We start from the raw sequence: 22201 nt of genomic DNA on the forward strand, positions 1-22201 counted from the left end.
GGATAAAATAAATCTTGCAAAGCACCAATAGATAAATGCATCCAATGAAGTAGTTGACTTATGTTGTGCCAAAAAAGAAGAAGCATGAGCTTCAAATTTCCTGATCATGTAGAGAAATCTCATAAGCACAAAAAAAACTACAAGATGTGTAAAAAGAAATTTATCTCACTTGCCCTGTGTGACAAAAATTGTTCATTATCTTATCCAAAGATTGGAACAAATCAGAATGTAATGTAGATGGCTTGTATTCTGAAAGTGATACATTACCCAGACTGATTGATGGGTACGGCACACATGTGGGTTAAGCTTGCTGGGGATGAGGGGGAAGTGCACCCCTATCAGGGTTTATGGGGCAGCATCTCGGAAGGGAAATTTAATTTTCTGTTTCGTGCTGAAGGATATTATGGAAAACCATTTCAAGTATCCCTGACAAATGTTGAGTTGGGTGTCTTGAATTCAAACCCGTTTAGGGTCCGAAATATTGTGTGCGTCCCGGATTAGGCCCGTTTTCGCCCCCGGCCGCTTGGTCCGGCTCGTTTTATGTGTTTTTCAGCCCGATAAGACTAACTTAAAGCCCGCTTTATATAAAGGGGCTTTTAGGGCTTATTTCGAGAGCAAGTCTTGTAAAGAGGGTTGAGAGCTCTAAAGAAAGGGGCAAAGGGTGTGCTAGGGTTTCAAGTGGGTTTGGTGAGAGAGAGACTGATCTTCTCTTGTAATCTCTGAATCTGGATTTTCTTGTCGCCTCTGCCGTGGAGTTGGCTTTTGCCGAACCACGTAAATCTTTATGTCTTTGTGTGATTGCTTGTGTTTATTCTTCTGTTTTACTTTGCCATTGAAATCACATATTGCTATTTGGGGTTTTTTCACAACAACAAATACTAGCATTTAGAACAAGAATATGAGATAAAGAACATGCAGTAGCAACATGTAACAAAAGAAAAACTCTGAAACAGGGATCATCTCCGTGAGAATCAAATTGTAGTAGTAGCTAAAACACTCACACAAGGATGACTGAGCTCTAAAGTGCAAGCATGGAGACTGCATGAAAGCTGGCCTCGTCGTGTTGCATAGCAGAACGCTGAGTACCGATCACCCATTCACGGAAAAGCCGGAATGCTCTTGCCCATCGCCGGCCATTGTGTACTGGTTGTTCTTGGAAAAGTATTTGACTCAACCGGAAAAGGAAGAGGGCCATATCGGCGCATGTTCTAGGCATGCCTCGGGGGGCAAATGGGAGCTTAAGAGTGAAGGGCCAGACCAAGGCAGTGACAAATGGGAAGTGGCCATGATTTGAGCCTAGGAACTTGAACTTGGCCAGAACCACCATGTGCAGAACCATGGTCCCTATGGGTACAAAAGAGTCTGTGTGTTCTCTTAGGAGCATATGGGAGGGAGAGAGATGAAGGGATAAGAGGACAAAAACTATTCTTAGTAGTTTTCTTTAAAAACATGTGAAGCCATTTTTCATTTCTTTCTTAGAGAGAGAGAAGTATTACTCTGGCTTGTTGTTTACTTGTTATGAGAAATTTTGAGTCATTTTTTATGCTTCAAAAGGATAATTTTGTAAAAAAGAAACCTGATATTTCATGACCAATCTACATAATTTGTGTGGAACAAGGGTGGAGTCTGTGTCAAGATATTTGTTTTGTAAGAAATGGAATTGGTTGGAAGCTTCCTCCCATCTTCAATGTTTTGGATTTTTGTGCTTTTTCTTTACAAACTACAGAACTATTTATGAGTTGGGGCCCTCAACTACCAATCACGTAGTGCATCCTCTATAGGAAAACTATGAAAAACGTAACCCTTTCTTTCATGGAGATGACAATGAAATAAACCTACCATTTTTACTTTTTAACATAAATACACCCCCTTTTCTCCCGCATTGTGTTATCCTTGTTCAAACTTAGAAAAGGGGAGAAAGAATGGTAGTTCGTGGAAATACTAGTCCGGGTTTTTCCACTGCCAGAAAATCAAGAATAGTAATAGCAGTCTACATTTTTGCAATGCCAGAAAATCAAAAGACTCTCTCTAATAAACTGGTGGGACCCATAGCGTACTGGTGGATCCCGTTTGATTTACACCAATGGAAAAAGGGGAGACTAGTTGTCCTTCGTTAAGAAATGTAATAATTCTTGAGAAGTGAGAACGAGTAGGCAGAAAGTCAGTTTTACTATCAATGATAAAAGGCAATTTTCAGGTGGTACAAGGAGCAAAGGGGGCATGTATGTGAAATTAATACCTTTGGTCTTGTAGAATATCATATGACAGCCTATATGGCCCTCCTCTCATCCCAAATGGACATTTCAGACAATCCATGTGTAAGATAAGGGACTACAAAAATCAACAGTTTTAACTTTTCTCAATGGAACCCCAAATGAGGCCTGATAAATCAAGGACCTCGGAGCATTCCATCCATCTCAACCGCATTTGGTCGAATCAATGGATCTGATCAGGTAATGGAGGAAGAAGTAGGATCACATAAAGAAGGAAGAGGTCTTAAAGTGTCTTTAAGGAGTATATAAGTCCTCTATAGTAGGCAAACCTGTTCACTGATGGTGAGCATAATTTTTCTTGGAATAGGTTTGTCTACTATAGAAGACTATAGATAAAGGGGTAGTGATATTTACGCCCCTTTTCATCACCAGGGACACCCAGCGTCAGTGTATCAATGGCAAAAAGGGGGCTCATGTACTTTATGTCAGAAAAATCCAGAGGCTTTGATTGCAAAGTACACTGGCAAATGGGTGTCCCTGGTGATAAAAGGGGCGTAAATATCATTTCCCTAGATAAAGTCCTCTATAGTAGGCAATAATGTTGGGTAAAAAATAAAATAAAGACAGAATGAGAATTGAAAAAACACCAAGAAGAAGAAAAATGGATATTATAGTGTAGGTTGATGAGGCCTTAGATAGGCACGTCCATTGGCCATCGATTTTTTGTGGGGATGGTTCCATTATAATTTTCAATTTTCTGGTTGGATGTCCAACACTATTATAATTCCTTAAAATTATTAATAGGAAATAAAAAAATATTTAATTAAATGAGGAATGCTATTATCAAAATAAAGAAGTACCAATATCAATTTCCATGAGTCTTGAAGTAACAGCAAACAAGAGAAAGTCTAAACACCTTCGCATGTGACAGTAGAAGGGAAGGAAAGGAAAGGAAAGGGAGATTTTGAAATCTCAGTCCGAAAATCGGCCATTGTGTATATCTGCTACCTTGTGTATTTCCGCAGGTCCCCCATGTATATCTTGGTCTTGTAACTTCCATTATGTTCTGTAGAGAGAGGACTGAAACAATTAAGGACTGAGGCTAATATCTTAAATAAAATCACTTTTAATATTAAATATGACTAATTCTTAAAAGAGGAATGATAGATGCAAGGGCTCTATTTATGCAAGGCCGGAGAAGGGCCCTTGAATAGATCCACGTCATTTTAAAAGTCGGTTGAGAAGCTGAATTCGGTTGCACATAATGACGTGGATTTATTCGAGGGCCCTTCTTTAGATCTTGGATAAAGAGGGCCCTTGCATCTATCATTCCTCTTCTTAAAAATATCTTGCACAGATAACATTATCTGTGATATGAAAAATCTTAAAATACTAATTACAACATTCAGAATACGAAAACATAAAACTTAACATAAGCTGAAACTACTATTACTGGTTTAAATAACTATTCAAGTTCGCATCTATTGGGTGGGGACGACAAACAAGCATACTCAATCAAAGCTTTGGCTAGAAAAGAAATACCCCAAATCAAGGTACAGGAGGAATGATAGATGCAAGGGCCCTCTTCTTTAGCCCTTGAATAGATCCACGTCATTAAGTGCAACCGAATTCAGTTTCTCAACCGACTTTTAAAATGATGTCGATCTATTCAATGGCCCTTCTTTGGCCCTTGCATAAAGAGAGCCCTTGCATCTATCATTCCTCCAAGGTACAGTCCACCTACAACTTAAATTTTAGGTCGGGTTAGACAAGGTACAGTCCACCTACAACTTAAATTTTAGGTCGGGTTAGACAGTGATATTTCCTGTGACATGGCTAAATGAGCCTTCCAATAATTTTATGTAAACAATATGCGCCAATGAACATAATCTTATCAGTTCCCACTCACTGAACCACAAAACCAAATTTTACACTCTAAATGGTTTGACGTGATCAATCCATCGATATCACATATATCAGCATTCAACATCAAGCATGTGTAAGTAGCAGAGCATTCAGCAAACAGCATATCAAGCAGCATATATAAGTGTACAGCAGTAATCCATTTCTCAGTATCAGTTAAGCAGGCACTCCTAAGTGTGCATTGCCACTCAGTTACTGCCTAAAGTACGCTTGATATGACACTATCAGTACCCAATAGACTTGGGGTTGGGTGATATGGAAATACACCCTTTATGAAATTCATGGGTGTGTTGCCCAAGACAAAGCATTGTGTTGGACATATCATCCATTACAGAAAGCACAACATCCATCATACATGATTTTCATTCGTTTTCTTCCCACCATTTTCAAGCAATTTACCGGCATGGAGAGACGGAGACAAATGTGCCATGGTTTGTATTTCAATGATATGATGTATATGTAGTTGATATTGCTTAATTCGACTATATAGTTACATTAAAAAGAAAAAGAATCAATTTGCTCTTAGGAATCATTAAATCCTGTAAATGATTGTTCGGGTGTTGTTTATTCTTTATAAGGTAGTTATACAGTGTCTTTTTATCCATTGCTTTATTCTTGATTTGTACATGCAGACAAATAATTGGGTCGCGTTAGAAGCATGCGTACAAAATCGTAATGAGAGGCGTGATCTTGCTTATGAAGGTAATTAATCAACGCGAATGAACCGGTGGTTAGAGGCTTCGTAAAACAGCACTACATCTATGAGAGGGGCTTATGTTCCATCTAAAAAGCTTGAGAAAGAAGAATTGGACTACTAATACTGGAAAGCAATAAATACTGACAAGACCAAGAGTATTGGAACCTGTAAGTTCACTACCTATGACAAGACCAAGAGCATTGGCACCCGTAACTTCACTAGCGACAACATGGATTTCCCAATGATGCTTAAGCTAAACGTGTTTCTGATCATTCTGACAGTTGTGGATGTGAAAGAGGTGTCCTTTAGGTACATGCCAACGGTTTGACAAAAGGACTTGATGAATAGTCAAATCAATCTTTTTATTCAACCTTGCGTAATGGAAATTTGCCATGCAGAATGTTTTCTCAGATGCCTATGAGAATTGTCTCTACCAACATTTTTTTTCTTGGTCAAATGCACTCCACATGACTGCTATTTGTGCAAGTGGAGAAACCCAGACCAAAGCTAAATCTACTCCATCTCCAACCAGTGCACCAAGACCCTCCAGCCTTTCCCACCTCTCCGTGATCTGGCAGAAAAAGCGCCACATAGATGGAGCCACTTGAACTAGTAGGGACTTGAATACTTTACATCTTTGATGTAATGCCTAGGAGTGGAAGGATTGGACCCCGTCGATCAAGAAGGGCTTGAGGGGTTTTTAGGTGCACTAAAGAATGAGATCAGAGGTTTTTGGCTTTCTCACACAGATGCATTTACTTACTATCTTTTCCATATTTTTTCATATAAGTTGCCTATTAGCATATATTTTTATGTTTCTGAACATGTTTTAATCTCTGTCTACATCCACTTAGTTTGCTTCATATAATCATAAATTTGAAATGTAACGGCATTATGGACTCGTATATCCAAATACAAAATTTGAAATGTGTCAAAATATATAGTGAAAGAACAAAACAAGACAGTTATAGCTTTTAGCGTCTAACAGGTGATCAATAAGGGATGTGTTTACAAGTCAAGATAATCAATGTGAAGTGTGGGGACATCTCTGCCTCTTTTGTAAGTTCTCTGTTTATTTTCTTACAAAACCATAGTCACCATTTCAATCATATGTATGCATACATAATGAAAAATATGGCATAAATCAGATGCCATGTGATTTTGTTAATTTATTCATATTTTTCCTAGTTTAGATTGATTTATTGGAGACTTTTGAAGTTATTTCCAGAAAATAGGGTGCATCAACTGTCTGCGGTAGATATCAGATTGTGGGGCATCCAATACATACAGTACAACATATAATTCAAAACTATACCTTTAATGCCAATGCATGTCCCACTATTCATTAAGCATTAGTCACATTGTTAAACTTATAATGCTTCAAGTAGTTAGTGATTTGAAGTTTTAGAGATAATCATAGATATAAAGCATTATATTATTAAAATGTAATGGATCAATGAAGAAATCATACTGCCATTGCAGAGATCTTATTTTTATTTTCATGATCTATGCTACTGATTTCCAAGACTACATGCATCTACTCACTTTCAGTGTGCAGGTTTTTTGACATTGTACACTTTTTAGTCTTTGAGAACGTTACTCTTACAAGATTATTAAGCTCTCCACTCTTTTTTCTGGAGAAGATTTCTATTCTCTAAACTGAACGTTGACATTTGATGCAAGGCCTGCACAGTTTATCCATACTTCAAATGATAAGGGTTCTAAAACATCAAGAGTGATGGATGATAGATAATGTTCATATTTTTGCAACGACTAAAAATATGCGTGCTTACTTGTCTTCAACACCTCACTGCCAATACCTAGCATAGTCATCCTCATAGCAACTAATTCCGAGACAATTGCCGGACAAAATTCCAAGTAATCTTCAGTCTTGTTCCCATTTGATGGCTTTCCCTACATTTCAGAACTTCAGTACTTAAAACGTCTTGATTCATGAAGATATTAAATAACGAAAAAGGAACTATCCACAATCACCAATGCTGTATTGAGCACAAAAATCAATATCCACCTCACCCTCTAATAGCACAACTAAGTCCAGTGTCATTGATTCTGGTTCTCGATAGACAGAACACTAACAGAGGGAAAAATAACATTCAACCTGAACATATATAGATTGATTAAATCATAATTTGAATCAATGTTAACACAATTGTAGGACAATAATAAAAAACACTGTTAAAAGTTTATAAAAATACAATAGGTGCTTCAGAATACCCACAGGGATTTGTAGGCCTTCTGATGCTCAAATTTCGTATACATAATTTATGCTCGGGATAATTTTTGGAAGCAGTTTAAATGATGGCCTTGTACTTGGATCACCACTACCAGGAAGGCATGTCAGCTCATTCTCCAGAACAGAGAAAGCATCTGCAAATGCATGTGCCAGATAAGGAAATAAAATACAAGTACAGCAGTAACCACCAGCTTATAAAAGTTCTACTCAAGGAAGAAAATTATGACATGTTTAACATAACGACAGGTAAGAAACTCTCTACTTAGCCCTTTACAAAGTCAAAGGCAGAGGCTGCAACAACAGATTATGCCAACTCTCTGAAATGATATCACAGTAGAATGCCGTATATTTTGTTAAAGTGCAGGAGAATATCTCTTGGAGAAGAAAACCAAAAAAAAAAAAAAAACCATTCTCTTGGAGAAGAAAGCAACTCGACGACTCCCATAACTTCACTTATATATAACATGAATGAAACAATAATTAAAATCACACCATTTCTTGGTGAGGGGCCCTATATTATTCCATATCATTACATATGAATAACATGAATAAACCAACTATTCTATCCTATGTCTTAACATATTTTTAATAAGTCGGAATAGTACCCATACAGCATTAGCAAACTCTGTGCTAAACGAGAGAAGCTGAGGACAGTAATAATGTATCAATAATCCAAATGTAGCAAGTCACGTTATAAAATTTAGAATATGAGCATGCAAGATAAATAAATAAATAAAGGCACTTGAGACTGTATCAGCATAATGTTAATTGAAATCCCGAGCTATCCGCAAAAAGTATACTTCTTTTGTCACATTAAGAGTCAAGAGTATGAGGAGCATTATTAGAGATGATTGAGGAGTTATTTGGAAATACATTTCATTTTGTTAAAAAGTGTTTATGGCTGAGGAAACCAAAACCATGAGAAGCTTCAAGTAAGAACATCAAAACACAGAACAGAACTTGGAGCTAGGATAATACTCGTGCTGTTGAACAAATGAGTAGGTTACCAACTTACCATGAAGGGCCTGCAATTGTGGTTACAAGAACGAGAAGTGTGTATACTATCATATGAAGAGTTCATTATGACACAGCATGTGGCACATGAAGATGCAAAATTAGAGAAAAAGAAAAGGAGAAGATGTGCAAATGAAAATGCATGAGGTGTATAAAACAAGGATCAAAGGCACAAAAGCTTTGACACCACTTGTAAAAACAAAGATCAAAGCAAGAAGAAAAACCCAATCACAAAAGCTAAGAAGAAAGAGGAGAGAGAGAAATCTTTCCTTTATTCAAACTAAAACAGTACATACTCTGATAGAAAACGTTTTGCTCTTCTCACGTTTCCACTCTCTGCTAACGGTTTTCTCCAACTCAGTATCCACGTTTTAACGTTGACCCCCTTTTATAAATAACCTAAAATAGCCCATCTAGGACACAAACTCCAAAATCCTATCCTAACTATTCCACAAATCCTAATAAAAACCAACTTTGACCAAGTCAAACAAAATTCTAGCTTAACTAGAATCCCATCTTACCAAATACTATTTAACTGTAATCTTTAAAATAAAAAGGGATTTTTGTTGATTAGTCCCTACATGGCAAAATAATTGCTTATTAGTCCCTAAGAAAAGCATATTAGCTTAACAGACCTACTTTTAGAAAATGTTTGCTAAAAGGTCCCTAAAACTCACGAGCTTCAATTTTCTATGTTTAAAATTTTTAAATGGCAAAGTTACCCCCAACCCATTTAGTCAGTTTGTGTTTTTTGATTTCCCTTCCGATATTTTGGGAAAGAAACTAGGAAATAAGCAACAATACTATCTCTTCCAATATTCTCGTAAAAAAACATTCAACAAAAAATCATTTTAAGAATTAAATAAATTGAAAATCCCTCTAAAATAAATTAAATAGAGTTGGTTTGAGTTATCTTTTCTTCATAGATAAATAAAGTAAGAAATTTTAGGAATATTTTTCGTTTCTAACTTTTCTAAGAAATTCCTATCTTCGATGGATTGCAAGAAAATATATCTCATGGATAATTATTTCTATGGAATTTTTTTTCATTGATGAATTATGTTTGATTAATTTAGCGGGATAACATCATAAACCGAAGGTCCCTAAATGAAAAATTGAATAGGGTTGGTTTACCTCATCTTTTTTTTTTACGTAAGAAATAAGAAATTTTAGATTTTTTTTCCTTACTGAACTTTTGTAACTTTTGTTTTGGGAATAAGAACTAGGGTTTGGCTTCTAATCTTAGGAGACGAAGAAGGGAGAATGTCAAAGGGAAAGTCAATATCAGAAGAGATAATATTGTTGCTTATTCCTAGTTTTTTTTCCAAAAATATTGCAAGGGAAATCAAAAAACGCTAAAACGGATTAAATGGGTTGGGGGTAAATTTGCTATTTTAAATGGAGGAAATTGAAGTTCGTGAGTTTTATGGAACTTTTAGCAAATATTTTCTAAAAGTATGACTGTTCAACTAATATGCTTTTCTTAGGGACTAATAAGCAATTATTTTGCCATGTAGAGCAAAAATCGAAAATAAAAAACAATCACAAACAGCCACATGTCTCATATTCTAACTCTATTTAAAGAGAAAAAAAAAAAAAAAACGCAATGATGTAATCTAACTATGATTCCTAACTTGGACTGAGAAAAGTGTACATGGACATTCAAGAAAACGAAATATACAAACAATAATTCCATAATCTAAACAACGATAAGTAAGATGATAAAACTGAAAGACTTACTTAAGAACACACCCTTGAATCCCAAAATGCAGATTAAATAACATTGTAGTTTCCCTGAATAAGAGATTTCCTCTTATGTTTCAGATATCAGTGAGAATCATTCGCATGTTTATCTAATCAAATTGGCAATGTCGTTGGTAACTTCGTATAAAGCATGGACAAAACATTGAATCAGATTCGTGAAGACTGAAGAGTACTAGGGATTTTGCCGATTTGCCTAAAATCTCTGATCGATGACAGTGAGAGAGGACTAGAGCTGGGGAACGGTGGTAGGAGGAAAGTGCAAATTGATTCTGCCCACCTCAAAGACAAATTGGCGGGGAATTTGGGAAAGGGGCAGACATTCCAATGATCTATTGGGCTTCATTTTTTTTTTTAAATCTTGTACGGCCCACTTCATAGGATGATCCAAACTGCTCACTTTTTTGGGCACATTTTAGGTTGTGATCCAAAATCATTTCCATAGGATGATCATCGAAATTTCGGGTTTCAGATTATCCCGAAATCTCTGCTAAAATTTTGGTAATCTCGAAGAAATTTTCTACGGGATAAAAAAATTACCTAAAAGGATGTCGATTGATTTCGAAGTGAAATTTCGGTTTCGGTGAGGACGCACTCCGAAACCAAAATTTAAGACCTTGGTCATAACTCTCATAACATGCGGTCCGTATATAAATCAGAGGTTTAGGATCATCTTATGGAAATGATTTTGGATCACAACCTACTTATCATTGTGCCCAACAGGTGAGCAGTTTGGATCATCCCATGAAGTGGGGCATGCGATACTTTAGAAAATACTTGACTGGACTACATGGGCCCACACCATAAAAAAACTCTTCTATTAGGGGTGCAACTTGGGTCAGGAGGATCAACTCGAACTAGACGGGTCCACCCTAATTTTGGTTTGGGTTAGGATTGGGAAAAGTCAAACTGATTTAATTTTGGGTAGGGTTAGGGTTGACGCCTTTGGGCGTCCCGTCCCGACCCGACCCAGACTCGACTCGAACTATAATGGCTGACTTATCCTTCACCGCCTCGGGTTGGGTCCAGTTAGGGTCGAGGGAATGATATCTATGTTTCCGTTGGGTTTGGCCTCAACACGAGATATCCAAGGTTGTTACGTTGATCCATCTGCCGTTCGACACGTGTACGATCTATATTTGCAACGTACTCCCACCGGCATAAAGAAAACCTATTTTTGCTTCTATAAATACCCCAACCTCTTATGCCTAGGGTATTGTTTTTTCTGTTTTCCTCATTGTATTCTCTTTTTTTCTTCCGATCCTTCAAGGTATGTATTCTCTTCCTTTGTAATTCTATGTTCCCATCTTTTTTCCTTTGATTTACCACCTTTGGTTCAGATCTGTGTTTTGTTCTTTGTTTCGTAGGCTATCGGTTATTGTTCTGCTTTTAATCCTTTTAGATTCATGGCGTTTTAGGGCATCAACTGTTTATATGTTTTCTCTTTTTATATTGTTTTTGCATCTTTGGATCTTTGATTTGATGTGCTATTTTTTCTGTCTTTATCTGCTCTGGAGTTATTTGCATGGTATTGACTGAATTAGGGTTTGTCTGTTGAACTCGTATGTGTTGCTTTTTTGGTGTTCTACAGTTATTTATTATTTCTCATATAAAGTATGGAAAGTTATTAAGAGGTTTTCTTGTTGATGAGATCAATGAATATTTCTCAATCTTTGACAGCGTATTTTCTGATGTTTATTGTTTTCTGAAAGGAGGAGGCCGTTGGGTTTTGAGAATATCTGATTTTATTTTTATTTTTGGATTCGTGGTATTTTAAATCTGTTTCCTCGTTTTATAATTCTATGTTTAGATCTGTTTCCTTTGATTTGGCATCTTTGGTTCAGATCTGTTATTTTATTTGGTTTCTTCGGCTTTTGGTTATTATTCTGCTTCTATCCTTTTGGATCCATGGCATTTTAGGGCATCAAACCTTTACCTGTTTTTACTTTTCATATTGTTTTTGCATATTTGGATCTTTGATTTTAGGAGTTAATTCTTCTATGTTTATCTACTCTGGAGTTGTTTCGATGTTATTGACTGAATTAGGGTTTGTCTGTTGAACTCTTATGTGGTGCTTTTTTGGTGATCTTCAGTTATTTATTATTTCTCATATAAGTTTGGAAAGTTATTCAGGGGTATTCTTGTTGATGAGATCGATGTATATTTCTCAATCTTTGGCAGTGTGTTTTATGATGTTTATTGTTTCTGAAAGGTGGCCATCCGTTGGATATTTTTCTCGCTTTTACCTTTCTTTGTTTTTGTGGTTGTTGGTATTTGATTGCTATTTTTTTATGGCGCATGTTATCTGACTTTTGTTGTTTTGAGTGCACTGTGTGACATGTTCTGTACTGAGAACATACTCTGGTGTTCTTTTTTGCTGGAATGCTTCCCAGATCTCTCTAATTATTAAGTCGTATGATTATGTCTGTGGTTCGTTCTGATTTTGTTGGGGTTGATGTTGTAAACCAACATTATGTTTGTGTTACAAAAGATCATTCTGTTGAGGACTTTTATTCCTAGGATTCCTAATTTTGTAGTTCATTAACTTTTGTGGGTTATTGTTCATCTTGGTAGTTGTTTTTTTGGTTACATGTCTGAAATATTCCTCAATATATGTCTATTTTTTTCATCTCAGATGCAAATCTTTGTTAAGACTCTTACTGGCAAGACCATCACCCTTGAGGTTGAAAGCTCCGACACCATCGACAATGTTAAGACAAAAATCCAGGACAAGGAAGGCATCCCACCAGGCCAGCAGCGACTCATCTTTGCTGGCAAACAACTCGAGGATGGCCGTACGTTGGCCGATTATAATATCCAGAAAGAATCCACCCTCCATCTTGTTCTTCGTTAAGACTCTCACAGGCAAGACTATCACCCTTGAAGTTGAGAGCTCTGACACCATTGACAATGTTAAGGCCAAGATTCAAGATAAGGAAGGTATCCCTCCTGACCAGCAGAGACTCATCTTTGCTGGTAAGCAACTGGAGGATGGCCGTACCTTGGCCGATTATAACATTCAGAAAGAATCCACCCTCCATCTGGTTCTCCGATTGAGGGGAGGCATGCAAATATTTGTTAAGACCCTCACGGGAAAAACCATCACTCTCGAGGTTGAGAGCTCTGATACTATTGACAATGTGAAGGCCAAGATTCAGGACAAGGAAGGTATCCCACCTGACCAGCAGAGGCTCATCTTCGCTGGAAAACAGCTAGAGGATGGGCGCACTTTGGCTGATTACAACATTCAGAAGGAATCTACCCTCCATCTGGTTCTCCGTCTGAGGGGTGGGATGCAGATTTTTGTCAAGACTCTTACTGGGAAAACAATTACTCTCGAGGTTGAAAGCTCAGACACCATTGATAATGTCAAGGCGAAGATACAGGACAAAGAGGGCATTCCACCTGACCAACAGAGGCTCATCTTCGCTGGAAAACAGCTCGAGGATGGTCGCACTTTGGCGGACTATAACATCCAGGAGGAGTCGACACTCCACCTTGTCCTCCGTCTCCGTGGTGGCATGCAGATCTTTGTGAAGACCCTCACTGGAAAAACCATCACCCTGGAGGTGGAGAGCTCCGACACCATTGACAATGTAAAGGCAAAGATACAAGACAAGGAGGGGATCCCGCCAGACCAACAGAGGCTAATCTTTGCCGGGAAACAGCTAGAAGATGGTAGAACGTTGGCGGATTACAACATCCAAAAGGAGTCTACCCTCCACTTGGTCCTTCGTCTCCGTGGTGGCATGCAGATCTTTGTGAAGACCCTTACTGGGAAGACAATTACTCTGGAGGTGGAGAGCTCGGATACCATTGACAACGTAAAGGCAAAGATCCAGGATAAGGAGGGAATTCCACCAGATCAGCAGAGGCTTATCTTCGCTGGAAAGCAGCTTGAGGATGGTCGCACTCTGGCGGATTACAATATTCAGAAGGAATCTACCCTTCACCTCGTCCTCCGTCTTCGTGGTGGTGATGCCTAGTTCTTCATGTCTCAGCGTATGGTGAGTTGGTGACTTGTGTTTTGGTTGGCTGGCGGTCCAGTCTCGATGTCGAAGTTAAATAAGTGCCTCCTGGCATAGAACAATAGTAGGTGGCGTGGTTCCAGTACAATTTAATTTGTTGGCTAGCAGTTTCTTATGTGTGTACCTTTTCTTTTCTTTTTTGGTTTGATGTTTAGACTGTTCCTAAGGTGCGAATGATAGTGGTAAAAGTTCAATTCGGTTGTAATTAGTTTGTGATGGACGTGATATTAGTTTCATTATGAAATCGGTGTTGGTTGTGTTCTTGTAGACTGTTATTTTCCTTCCACTATGTTACTTTCTGTTAACAATGTTGCCTGTTTTCGAAAGACTGCACAAGTGATGAATGATTTCCCCTCTGTATTCAAGAGTGGAGCTGATCCTTTCGATCTGAAAGACCAAACTATGGATTCATTCCAGAGCCACAAAGGGGTGGTTTTTTTATTTTAACAGTGGTTGTTTGTACCAGGTGCAAATGACGAGGAAGAGGAAAGTTTCGTAGTTTTAGGGGCCGTTTGGATACGTCGATTTTACAATCCTTGATTTCTTCCAAATTGTAGATGGTACACGAGAGAAGAAAGAGGCCAGCCATCGTTTCCTGATTTCTCGCTGTTCTCTCCGGCAACAAGAGAGCAGTAGATTGTCCCATGTTTCGATGTTTTAGAGATCTTAGGATGTGGGAGAGATTTCTAAAACCTGGAATTCTTACAACCTATTTTTACACTGTTTTTAAACTAAAACCTGGATTCTAAAATCCGCGTATCCAAAAGGAGGCTGAATGAAGGGTTCCTTCTGTCTCGTGAAATTGGCATCTTTTTGGACAATGAATTATGAAAGCTTTTGGAATTCACAATGGATTCAAGCATTTGTGAGTCATGTCAGCCCACCATTTGTAGTCATCCACTCGGTATGTCGTCCACCTTCCCTTCCCATAGTTGCTTTCAACCAGTTTGGTGGCTTTGGAATCGATGGATTGCCATTAAAATAGGTAGAAGCACTTCCTCCCCTGCTATTAATGTGATTTACCTGAATCCTGCACGGATTACCTTAAATACTGCACAGTTTACATTTGCCTTAAGCGCTACACGGTTTACCTCACCAGAGTAGTCAACAACTCTTGTTTGCAATGCTTTTCTCTGTGCAGTGAGGGCCCTCGATCTGGTTCTACCCAAGATCCTCCGCTGTTTCCGCCAAGGCATGCCAAAGGCTTTTTCTAGTCTGGCAGTTTGGACTCCCGTAAACTACAGTCAGGACTCCACGATTTACCCCTACTTTTAGCCAATTTACACTAAATTATAGTCAATTTACCTTGAATGTTAGTCAATTTATCTAGACTTTTAGCTAATTATAGCAAGATGTAGCTGATCTATCCTGACTTTTTGCCTACATAGACTTTTGGCTTATCTGCCCCAAAGTTAAAACTGATTTACTAAAAAGTCGATTTACCTGTTTTCATCGATATACCCTGTTTTTATGGATATACCCTGATTTTCCCCACCTTGATTTTTAGCCAATTTATACTATTTTTAACCGATTTGCCCTGCCCTGCCTTTCAGCCTATTCATCTCGACTTTTATTCTATATTTACCCTGATTTTTAGCTGATTTGTCCTGTGCTTTATGTTTCAGTCAATTTACTGAGTTTTAGATGATTTACCCTAACTCATAGCTGATCTACCCTGGCTTTTAGTCGATTTACCAGGAATGCAGCCTCCCAACAGAATCCTACATGAACTCGTAATATGAGAAATTATATGGTGCAAGGCCTTACAACAATAAGGCCTTTGTACGGTGGAAGTACCACCCTTGACATTTGATCCAACAGCAGCTCCTCAAAAAGCTCAAAAAGTGAGCTGCTGTTGGGTCAAATATCAAGGGCAGTACCCCTACCTACCGTATTGTTGTAAGGCCTTTCACCATATAAAATCTCCTCATAATTTAATTTACTCTCAACATCAATATGATTTATCTCGTCTCTTACATGATTTTTCCTGTATCAAATTTCTAGAATAGGGAATTGAGTGAATACAAGAAGATAAAAAATAAAAAATCACAGTTTCGGTTTGTGCTCCACTCCTTTTTTCTTGTAGAACCAATATAGGTTCCTCATCAACATCGTTAATAGTTAACGCCCAATCTAGGAAAGTTGAATCTTGACAGGGGGAAGAGAGTACTTACATATCTAGAGGGACGAATCAGAAGTGGGTTATTCTTTGCCTTTGGGAAAATGCACACTCATGCTGCATGGATTTACTGGGAAACGAAGTCACAGGAACGAAGGCTTTGAGCCAGAACAACTACTCCAATGGCACTCATCCATAAACTGGTTACTGGTAATTATAACATAAAGAATTGTGACTAACACTTACTAGAAAAAGCAATCCCAAAGACTTGGGACCAAAAGTGATTAACAACATCAAATATGTCTCTTTGTCTTGAGATGGGTTAAAAAGCACAGAATGCATTTGCACCATGACTATATTCGAATAAATTAATTTCTATGGTCGCACCATGAGTAGTGAATAGCATAGTAGCACCCAATAGTTTGGGAACTCCCATCATATGAAATGGTTTAACCGCCCAACCATTTAAGAAGCCCGTAAAAGAAGAGGATGATTCGAAATATAGCTGCTACACCAAAAATGGGTGCCAAGAATAAACTAGATTGACCTAGTGGTCCATTCTCCAAGGAACTCTGTTTAAATCATTTCAATGAATTCATTCCATTCGCCTTATTTGATGATCTTATTTGAAATCATTTAAATGCAATTCCTATTTGATATAGTTATTTGTGCAAAATATATTAAGAAGAAGAAGCGAATGCCTCTTGTACAAATCATATCTTAATCGACCGTAACTATAGGATAATTTTTTTCTCACATGAAATCAGTTGATAAAACATATCTTAAAAGATGCATGCGTGTACCTAAAATAACACCATCTGTTACATTGTGAGAGTTGTTAAGTGATTACTGTGGTACTTAATCCTCGTTTCTAATCGAGAACTAAGTACACTGGAGTTAACCATTAGATCACTTAAAAAAGGGTTCATTCCAAGGGAATTAAAATCAGCTGCTTTGAAATATGGCGAATCAAGTTTCAGGCACTGCAACCATAGCATTCAACAGGACAAATTCTATCAGTTATAAATGGGAAGCGGTCATACATTCAAATTTCGAACAAGGTGGCCAAAAGGATAGCGAAACTACAAAGAGACTTATGGGAGTAGGAAGAATCAAATGAAATCAGGCATCTTACTAAATGGAAGAGGGTTTGTAGAATTAAAAAAATCTAAAGGTTAATGTTTGGGAATTGACAAAATGTTAATGTTTTGAGGCAATTTCAACATTTGCGAGAAAAAAATAATTTTGCAATTAACTCGTCTACAAAGGAGTGAAGTCATCTCTTTGATCTTGTGGGCACATGGTTGGGTTACATTCTTTTTTACGCTTTTTTTACTTTTCAAAAAAAATATCTATAGGCAGTTTGGGAAATGACAAAATTGGATTGTGCAACAAGGAATTGTTGGGGAAGTGGCTGTGGAGATATGGGAGGAGAAAAGTGCTGTTTGGCAGAAGATAATTGGAGACAATTATGGGTGGGCATGGAGGATAGCGAAACTACAAAGAGACTTCTTATAGGAGTGGGCAGAATCAAATGAAATCAAGCATCTTACCAAATGGAAGAGGGTTTGTAGAATTAAATCTAAAGGCAGTCATCTCTTTGATCTTGTGGGCACATGGTTGGATTACATTCTTTTTTACGCTTTTTTTACTTTTCAAAAAAAATCTAAAGGCAATTTGGGAATTGACAAAATTGGATTGTGCAACAAGGAATTGTTGGGGAAGTGGCTGTGGAGATATGGGAGGAGAAAAGTGCTGTCTGGCAGAAGATAATTGGAGACAACTATGGGTGGGAATGGAGGATAGCGATACTACAAAGAGACTTCTTATAGGAGTGGGCAGAATCAAATGAAATCAAGCATCTTACCAAATGGAAGAGGGTTTGTAGAATTAAATCTAAAGGCAGTTTGGGAATTGACAAAATTGGATTGTGCAACAAGGAATTGTTGGGGAAGTGGCTGTGGAGATATGGGAGGAGAAAAGTGCTTTATGGCACAAGATAATTGGAGACAATTATGGGTGGGAATGGGGGAATTGGGAGTAGGAACTTTGTGATAGGAAAAGGTTCGGGAGCATGGAAGTCTATTTGCGAGTTAATTACTTTGTATGAACCCCTTGTTAGATATAGAGCATGGAGGAAGAGGGCACAAGGTTCTGGGTAGACTCATGGTTAGGGGTGCAACTCGGGTCGGTTTTTGGGAGTTCGGGCTGAGCTTTTACCTTAAAATCAGGTCGGGTTGATTCCAATTCATTTTTTATCAAATGCTCAACCTGACCCGACCCATGCTACCAAGTGGCTCACATATTAAGAGAATGGCAAACGATCGTGAAGAGCAAGGAGCAAAGAAGATCATTGCTCCCAAATGGCAATCACCACTGGCTGGCTGGCTAAAATATAACTTTGACAGGAACTCAAAAGGAAAGACGGGACCCAGAAGCATCGGATATATTATCTGTGATTCAAGTGGTAGGATGGTAAGGCCTTATTTAGGAACAGCTGGAATATGTGACTCAAATAAATCTAAAGCTAAAGCCGACGTCCTTCCATGGGAGGCCAACAATGCGAAAGGCCCATGAAAATAGCCAACATCATAGATGAAATTAGGGACCTTATTCGGATTATTGATCCTCAAATGCAACATATGAGGAGATCAACAAATAAAAGCACAGGCAAATTCATAAAAGAAAAGGTGGATAAGACTAGAGAACAAATCGTAGAAGCCTATATTACCAGTGTCAAAGAACTGACCTCAAGGGTGGAAACCATAGTTCCTGTGGCGAAGTACAGGTTGAGGCTTGGTGCATAGATGATTAGGGAGTCACATGGAACCATTAAATCACTTATGCAGATTTCATTGGCTGCTGTGCCTGTACATGACGAGACAACTGCACTTGGTGGCATTCTTCACATGCATAATCTGGAAACCTATCCTCCTTTTTTCTTTGTTGAAATCCTCTTGGCTCTGTGTTATATGCATTTCCCTTATTACTTTTAGATAGGTCTGTTAGAGTGTGGGGGAACATTACTATAGATGCTTATGCAGGGGAGGGATGCTTTTGTAATTACATTAGTGGGACGACTTGTCCCTAAGGAAGCAATTCTTGCTATTGATGTTTAGTAAAATTCAGTTACTTTAAAAAAAATACAGTCAACTTGAGGAGACCAGGAGGGTAAGAATTCAAAGATACCTGTGTTTAGTTTTCTTATTCATATTTTCGTGTTTATCTGTTTATTTTATTCATGCAATATTTACTCTGTAGGGATATCAATTACTGAAGGGACCTGTCTACTGTCTTGTGTATTCTTTAAAATTGGCTGAATAAATAGTCGATGGTTTGTTTTCAATTTTTCTTTTTTTTATCTTAGATACCTAAATGGAGAGAAAGCAGGTTTTCTTAAGAACGAAATAATTGATCTGTTCAGTTCAAAGTAGAGCTCGATGACATGTGAATACTTCCTAATTCCTATACAAGAGATGTACAGCAAGAAAACACAGAAACAACAGAGCAAGTATTTTTTTTCTCAGTTGTGCCACCTCGAAATATCCACAACTCTGAAGTGGATGGAAAGCATAGACCAGTGGTCACAATCACTGTTTAAAAACTCACACCGCCAACTCACCTTATCCGAGTTCTCGTCCAAGTCTGGGTTTTGCCTACCAGGTTGATCAAAACTCTGGCTCACCTGAGTTGATGAAATATTAATCGCTGGCTCACCCAAGTCGCCTCCCTTTTACCATGGCCGAGCTGGTTTTTTAAAACATTGGTAAAGGTTAATGTCCATACTTTTGGCACAAAGCATCGCCTTTTCTTTAAAACCATAGAGATTTACATACTCCTGCCGAACTTAGAAGTGATTTTACTGCGCGTAGCTTATTTTGCAAAATTTCCTGATTCTTACTAGTTGTCACCTCCAAAATGCTACACTAGACATATGGGTATCATCTTAGCTTATTTTACTGCGCTTAGCTTAAGGTCTGTGTTTTTTATTCTCTTTATTGAATGGTTTTTTGGATCATGAGAGCAATGTTTCAGAACCCAAAGCAGGAAACTAGGTGGAAACAATTTAATGCAGAATGATACCCATATGTCTGGTGCCTGCAAAATGTGCATAAGAAAGCATGGTTACAGGGCAGCCTGCACAGACAAAATAATTAACTGATTTTTATTCCCTTACAATTTTAGCATTGGAAGATGGACTCGAGCACATGAAGATGGTGGGTTACGAAGTGGTTTATAGTTCACCCTCCTGAGAATATAGTGGCTGATAAACTAACTGATCCATTGGACATCTCTTGGATTCGGAAATAATTATCTCGAAACAGAAAAATCTTGCGAAGAAAATAGGCCAGCTAGTGGAACTGACCAGCTCAGTAAGTATTTTCTTGTCTTGGATTAATTGATTGATTCAACACTGGGAATTTCCCATCTACTGTTAACCATTTTTTGATAATTTTAGAACAGAGGTGAACATGTCTTTCAGATAAAGGAGCAAATAATACAATTGAGTGCAATCTGATGATCACATTGCATGGTAAAATTGAAGCGGAAGAACAATTGGACTAGTTTTTAGCCAATTTATAAGATTATTTTCTGTTAGGAGGATTATCTTTTTGTGTTTCCATATCAACATTATACTAATTTGAAGTTGAAATTCAAATTTGATGAAAATGATACAGTAAAACAACTCAGGTCAAATTCAATTATGATACTCAACTCAACTCAACTTAACAAAGACTTTGTCCCAAACTAGTTGGTGTCGGCTAAATGAATCCTTTAAAAAAAAAATCACGAAGAACGTGGAAGGAATCTACCTGGCTCTAATCCTGGCTCTAGTTGGGTTCTTCTACGTGGATCATTTTCTTCCATTCTATCCTATCCAAGGTCATGTTCTCTGTTATGTTCCAGCTATCAAGTCTTTCCTCACTATTTCTACCTAAGTTGTTTTCGGTCTGCCCCTACCCCTTTTTACTCCATCAACTTGGCACGAGTCGCCTCTTCTCACTGGAGCATCCAAAGGCCTACATTGGATATGTCCAAACCATCTCAAGCGGTGCTCTCTCATCTTCTCCTCAATTGGTACCACCACCACCTTTTTTCGAATGTCTTCATTTTTAATTCTATCTAACTTTGTGTGGCCGCACATCCATCTAAGCATTCGCATCTCCACTACACTTATCTTATGCACATGCTGCTTCTTGGTGGCCCAACATTCTGAGCCGTACAGCATGGCTGGCTTCACAGCTGTCTTATAAAACTTTCCCTTCAACTTGGTAGGGATTTTACGGTCGCACAAAACTCCTGAGGCAAGCTTTCACTTCAACCAACCTGCTCTTATTCTATGGTTAACATCCTCTTCAATCTCTCCTTCCTTATGTAGAATTGAAACAAGATAGCGAAAGATATCCCTCTTAGGTACCTCCTGGCCAGTCTAAAACCTTTGGATTCCAAAGTAGTTCTCCATAACTCTAACTTAGCAAATTCAATTATGATAAAGTTAATTTAATTGTCGTTGGCCATTTTTTTGTCCTTGGCGATTTTAAACACATCAACTAAAGTAAACAAAGAAGAAAAGCTGCAAATTGAAATAATGGAGCATTTGTTTCCACTGATCTCCTCAGCACCACAATCACATATGAGATTTTACTTTGAAGAACAACCCTCAAAATTTAGAAATAGAGAAAATTCAGTTCAAGGACCACTTGTACAAAGCCTAACCCCATTCTCAATCATCTTGTCTGTAAAATATGAGACTGACTTTTATATCTGAGAAAGCTGTGTCTATGGCATTAATCTCTACCCTTTAACCATCTAGGCATTTCCATTTACTTTTTCCCCCCCACAAAAATAGCATCCTAGAACACAAATATCAATTCAATCTTTGAAACATTCTCGAGTGACATTATTCAAATCCTAATTATCTGCAAGATCCCATGAGTTAAGGCTTCCTACTTTTAACTACAGTGTAAGCAGAAAGAAAGATAATACCACACTTAGCTCTCTTGATTCATAAGATTTATATATTCGTGGGCAGAGTTGATAGGGTAATTTTAGGGATTTCAACTGATCTATAGCAGTCAATGTACCAGCTTCTAAGTGTGGGTAGGTTAGTATATGCAATAGACTTGATCGTTAGAACCCATCTGCTCAGAATTTCAGTAAATACAATTTCTTACAAGCAACAAGCAGAGC

The 22201-nt window shown here is 37.9% G+C and overlaps 1 long non-coding RNA gene and 1 pseudogene across 3 annotated transcripts; one reads left to right on the forward strand and one right to left on the reverse strand.

The window, feature by feature from the left end:
- Positions 1-3037: 3037 nt before the first annotated feature.
- Positions 3038-16270, reverse strand: LOC143876543 (uncharacterized). Of its 2 annotated transcripts, none has more exons than XR_013250414.1 (3): positions 16065-16270; positions 6627-6952; positions 3038-3279 (listed from the first exon to the last, which is right to left on the reverse strand). It is a non-coding gene; the product is annotated as an uncharacterized LOC143876543 (long non-coding RNA). The 2 variants fall into 2 exon arrangements; XR_013250413.1 differs by lacking the exon at positions 16065-16270 and adding an exon at positions 7073-7468.
- On the forward strand, positions 10975-14157 carry LOC143877322 (polyubiquitin-like; annotated as a pseudogene). The gene is made up of 2 exons (XR_013250591.1): positions 10975-11132; positions 12498-14157. The product of XR_013250591.1 is annotated as a polyubiquitin-like (transcript).
- Positions 16271-22201: the final 5931 nt, after the last annotated feature.

Source organism: Tasmannia lanceolata, unplaced genomic scaffold, assembly GCF_043159265.1.
Source record: "Tasmannia lanceolata isolate RefF3 unplaced genomic scaffold, GAP_Taslan_0.1 ptg000005l, whole genome shotgun sequence".
In the NCBI taxonomy this organism is placed as follows: domain Eukaryota; kingdom Viridiplantae; phylum Streptophyta; class Magnoliopsida; order Canellales; family Winteraceae; genus Tasmannia; species Tasmannia lanceolata.